The sequence below is a fragment of the Aquarana catesbeiana genome, linkage group LG11 (assembly GCF_042186555.1).
Source record: "Aquarana catesbeiana isolate 2022-GZ linkage group LG11, ASM4218655v1, whole genome shotgun sequence".
Taxonomy (NCBI): Eukaryota; Metazoa; Chordata; class Amphibia; order Anura; family Ranidae; genus Aquarana; species Aquarana catesbeiana.
In genome coordinates, this window is record NC_133334.1 from 251,964,338 (window position 1) to 251,970,337 (window position 6,000).

Consider the following 6,000-nt stretch of genomic DNA (forward strand, 5'->3'; position numbering starts at 1 on the left):
GATGTCAGGACTCTGTGCAGGCCAGTCAAGTTCCTCCACCCCAAACTCGCTCATCCATGTCTTTATGGACCTTGCTTTGTGCTCTGGTGCGCAGTCATGTTGGAACAGGAAGGGGTCATCCCCAAACTGTTCCCACAAAGTTGGGAGCATGAAATTGTCCAAAATGTCTTGGTATGCTGACGCCTTAAGAGTTCCCCTCACTGGAACTAAGGGGCCAAGCCCAACCCCTGAAAAACAACCCCAAACCATAATCCCCCCTCCACCAAATGATTGGAAGTACACAAAGTAAGGTCCATAAAGACATGGATGAGTGAGTTTGGGGTGGAGGAACTTAACTGGCCTGCACAGAGTCCTGACCTCAACCCGATAAAACATCTTTGGGATAAATTAGAGTGGAGACTGCAAGCCAGGCCTTCTTGTCCAACATCAGTGCCTGACATCACAAATGCTCTTCTGGAAGAATGGTCAAACATTCCCACAGACACACTCCTAAACCTTGTGGACGGCCCTTCCCAGAAGAGATGAAGCTGTTATAGCTGCAAAGGGTGGGCCAACTCAATATTGAACCCTACGGACTAAGACTGGGATGCCATTAAAGTTCATGTGCGTGTAAAGGCGGGCGTCTCAATACTTTTGACAATATAGTGTATGTCTGAACTCTGATCTGCCTGAATCCCCCCAACACATTGCAATGGACAGCCACCAACCAATCACCTTCTCTATACTGGACAGGAGTACTAACTGCCACTGAAAACAAATGACAGAAGTTATATTGTACACATGATGGGGTAATGATGCTTTGCACTGTGGGGGAGATTTACTAAAACTGGAGCACTGAGAATCTGATAGAGCTGTGCACGGCAGCCAATCAGTTTCTAACTTCTACTTCTTCAATTAAACTTTGACAATAAAACCTGGAAGCTGATTGGTTTCTATGCAGAACTGCACCAGATTTTGCACCATACAGTTTTAGTGAAAACCTCGTGTCTTTATTAGTCGGTGATATTTGGTCTTTCATACGGCTGGCCGTCATATGATGTCCGGGGCTTTCAATGGTGATATCTGAATGATGCTGCAGCTGCAGGCATCCATTTTTTCAGCCAGCGATTCCCTTCACCGTAAGAACAATCGATGGGGCTGTTCAGCCGCTGATCGTTTCTTATAGGTGGCGGAAGGAGACGTCCCCTCCTGCCTCCCTCCCGGTGCGTCTACTGGCTCGCCTGTGTGATTGGTGAGCCGGAGAAGGAATCCGCCTCTGGAAGTTAGTCATAGAGAAAACCGAGGGCCACAAGGTTTAGGAGTGTGTCTGTGGGAATGTTTGACCATTCTTCCAGAAGCGCATTTGTGAGGTCAGGCTATGATGTTGGATGAGAAGGCCTGGCTCGCAGTCTCCGCTCAAATTCATCCCAAAGGTGTTCTATCGGGTTGAGGTCAGGACTCTGTGCAGGCCAGTCAAGTTCCTCCACCCCAAACTCACTCATCCATGTCTTTATGGACCTCGCTTTGTGCACTGGTGCAAATCATTGGGTGGAGGGGGATTATGGTGTGGGGTTGTTTTTCAGGGGTTGGGTTGGCCCCTTAGTTCCAGTGAAGGGAACTCTTAAGGCATCAGCATACCAAGACATTTTGGACAATTTCATGCTCCCAACTTTGTGGGAACAGTTTGGGGATGGCCCCTTCCTGTTCCAACATGACTGAGCACCAGTGCACAAAGCAAGGTCCATAAAGACATGGATGAGGGAGTTTGGGGTGAAGGAACTACTGGCCTGCACAGAGTCCTGACATCAACCCGATAGAACACCTTTGGGATGAATTAAGAGTGGAGACTGCGAGCCAGGCCTTCTCGTCCAACATCAGTGCCTGACCTCACAAATGCTCTTCTGGAAGAATGGTCAAACATTCCCATAGACACACTCCTAAACCTTGTGGACAGCCTTCCCAGAAGAGTTGAAGCTGTTATAGCTGCAAAGGGTGGGCCAACTCAATATTGAACCCTACGGACTAAGACTGGGATGTCATTAAAGATCATGTGGGTGTGAAGGCAGGCGTCCCAATACTTTTGACAATATAATGTAAATCTGTCTGCCTGAGGTGGGGCTTCACTGTCCACCAATCAGGAGTGGAGATTCAGATTACAAATGTTTGGCCTTTTAAATGCTTTCAATACATGATAGGGTGACCTGTCAGAGATGAGGGGTGTCATAGATTTCCTCCTCCTAACAACAATAGTTAAACATCGTTTCCGACTGTCCCTGATTTTGAGGCACCGTCCCTCTTTCCCCTCATGTGTCCTATTTATGGTCTGATCTATATATAGCTGTATATAAAGTTCTCTATTTATATATCAAAAACTATTTTACAGGACTAAGACTTTTATCCAGTTTGTACATTGCTGCATTTGTAAATTGCAGAAGCAAATATAAAAGGTATAGTTGTGCTAAAAGGGGTGTAGGGCTCTATTCTCCCAGTACAGAGGTGTAGGGATCTCCTTTCCCCGTACAGAGGTGTAGGGATCTCCTCTCCCAATATAGAGGTTTAGGGCTCTCCTCTCCTCTCCTTGTACAGAGGTGTAGGGCTCTCCTCTCCCCGTACAGAGGTGTAGAGATCTCCTTTCCATGTACAGAGGTGTAGGGATCTCCTCTCCATGTACAGAGGTATAGGGATCTCTTCTCCATGTACAGAGGTGTAGGGATCTCCTCTCCATGTACAGAGGTGTAGGGATCTCCTCTCCCAGTACAGAGGTGTAGGGCTCTCCTCTCCCGGTACAGAGGTGTAGGGATCTCCTCTCCCAATATAGAGGTGTAGGGCTCTCCTCTCCTTGTACAGAGGTGTAGGGCTCTCCTCTCCCCGTACAGAGGTGTAGAGATCTCCTTTCCATGTACAGAGGTGTAGAGATCTCCTTTCCATGTACAGAGGTGTAGGGATCTCCTCTCCATGTACAGAGGTATAGGGATCTCTTCTCCATGTACAGAGGTGTAGAGATCTCCTTTCCATGTACAGAGGTGTAGGGATCTCCTCTCCATGTACAGAGGTGTAGGGATCTCCTCTCCCAGTACAGAGGTGTAGGGCTCTCCTCTCCCGGTACAGAGGTGTAGGGATCTCCTCTCCCAATATAGAGGTGTAGGGCTCTCCTCTCCTCTCCTTGTACAGAGGTGTAGGGCTCTCCTCTCCCCGTACAGAGGTGTAGAGATCTCCTTTCCATGTACAGAGGTGTAGAGATCTCCTTTCCATGTACAGAGGTGTAGGGATCTCCTCTCCATGTACAGAGGTATAGGGATCTCTTCTCCATGTACAGAGGTGTAGAGATCTCCTTTCCATGTACAGAGGTGTAGGGATCTCCTCTCCCAGTACAGAGGTGTAGGGATCTCCTCTCCCAGTACAGAGGTGTAGGGCTCTCCTCTCCCGGTACAGAGGTGTAGGGATCTCCTCTCCCCATATAACGGTGTAGGGATCTCCTCTCCATGTACAGAGGTGTAGGGATCTCCTCTCCATGTACAGAGGTGTAGGGATCTCCTCTCCCAATATAGAGGTGTAGGGCTCTCCTCTCCTTGTACAGAGGTGTAGGGCTCTCCTCTCCCCGTACAGAGGTGTAGAGATCTCCTTTCCATGTACAGAGGTGTAGAGATCTCCTTTCCATGTACAGAGGTGTAGGGATCTCCTCTCCATGTACAGAGGTGTAGGGATCTCCTCTCCATGTACAGAGGTATAGGGATCTCCTTTCCATGTACAGAGGTGTAGGGATCTCCTCTCCATGTACAGAGGTGTAGGGATCTCCTCTCCCAGTACAGAGGTGTAGGGCTCTCCTCTCCCGGTACAGAGGTGTAGGGCTCTCCTCTCCCGGTACAGAGGTGTAGGGATCTCCTCTCCATGTACAGAGGTGTAGGGATCTCCTCTCCCCATATACAGGTGTAGGGATCTCCTCTCCCCATATACAGGTGTAGGGATCTCCTCTTCTACAGAGGTGTAGGGATCTCCTTTCCGGTTACAGAGGTGTAGGGATCTCTTCTCTGCATATAAAGGTGTAGGGATCTCCTCTCCCCATGTAGAGGTGTGGGGATCTCCTCTCCCCATGTAGAGGTGTGGGGATCTCCTCTCCCCGTACAGAGGTGTAGGGATTTCCTTTCCCCGTACAGAGGTGTAGGGATCTCCTCTCCCAGTACAAAGGTGTAGGGATCTCTTCTCCCCATATAGCGGTGTAGGGATCTCCTCTCCCCGTACAGAGGTGTAGGGATCTCCTCTCCCCGTACAGAGGTGTAGGGATCTCCTCTCCCCATATAACGGTGTAGGGATCTCCTCTCCATGTACAGAGGTATATGGATCTCTTCTCCATGTACAGAGGTGTAGGGATCTCCTCTCCCGGTAGAGGTGTAGAGATCTCTTCTCCATGTACAGAGGTGTAGGGATCTCCTCTCCAGGTACAGAGGTGTAGGGATCTCCTCTCCCCGTACAGAGGTTTACGGATCTCCTCTCCCCGTACAGAGGTGTAGGGATCTCCTCTCCCTTTACAGAGGTGTAGGGATCTCCTCTCCCCGTACAGAGCTGTAGGGATCTCCTCTCCCGGTACAGAGCTGTAGGGATCTCCTCTCCCAGTACAGAGGTATAGAGATCTCTTCTCCATGTACAGAGGTGTATGGATCTCCTCTCCCGGTACAGAGGTGTAGGGATCTCCTCTCCCCGTACAGAGGTGTAGGGATCTCCTCTCCCCATATAACGGTGTAGGGATCTACTCTCCCGGTACAGAGGTGTAGGGATCTCTTCTCCATGTACAGAAGTGTAGGGATCTCCATCCCCGTACAGAGGTGTAGGGATCTCCTCTCCCCGTACAGAGGTGTAGGGATCTCCTCTCCCCATATACAGGTGTAAGGATCTCCTCTCCCCATACAGAGGTGTAGGGATCTCCTTTCTGGTTACAGAGGTGTAGGGTTCTCCTTTCCGGTTACAGAGGTGTAGGCATCTCTCCCCATATAGAGGTGTAGGGATCTCCTCTCCCCATATAGAGGTGTAGGGATCTCCTCTTCCCATATAGAGATGTAGGTATCTCCTCTCCATGTACAGAGGTATAGGGATCTCTTCTCCATGTACAGAGGTGTAGGGATCTCTTCTCCATGTACAGAGGTGTAGGGATCTCTTCTCCATGTACAGAGGTGTAGGGATCTCCTCTCCATGTACAGAGGTGTAGGGATCTCTTCTCCATGTACAGAGGTGTAGGGATCTCTTCTCCATGTACAGAGGTGTAGGGATCTCCTCTCCCGGTACAGAGGTGTAGGGATCTCCTCTCCCTTTACAGAGCTGTAGGGACCTCCTCTCCCTGTACAGAGGTGTAGGGATCTCCTCTCCCAATATAGAGATGTAGGGATCTCTTCTCCCAATATAGAGGTGTAGGGATCATGTAGGGTAATGGGGGGATCCTGGTGAAGTGTACAGAGCCCCCCCTCCTCCAATGATCGATCTTTGGAGGGAAATCGGCCGATCTTCATCTTCTGCTCACACAGCCCCTCCCCCACACACACCGAGCGCCACAAATCAGGAAATTACCGCACCGAGCGGTACAACACCGCCTGTCTGAGCCGCACAGTGAGGTCATCATTCTGTTTCCCGATCATCCTGTGCATGTAAACACACATAAACCTTATATAGTATAGTATAGTAAGTGAACCTGATCACTGACGCATGCGTAGAAGGATCGGGATTTCCGAGGCTCCTACTGCGCATGCGTCGACCGGAGAGGTGTAGGGATCTCCTCTCCTTGTACAGAGGTGTTGGGATCTCCTCTCCCAATATAGAGATGTAGGGATCTCCTCTCCCGGTACAGAGGTGTAGGGATCTCTTCTCCCAATATAGAGTTGTAGGGATCTCTTCTCCCAATATAGAGGTGTAGGGATCTCCTCTCCCAATATAGAGGTGTAGGGATCTCCTCTCCCGGTACAGAGTTGTAGGGATCTCCTCTCCTTGTACAGAGTTGTAGGGATCTCCTCTCCCAATATAGAGGTGTAGGGATCT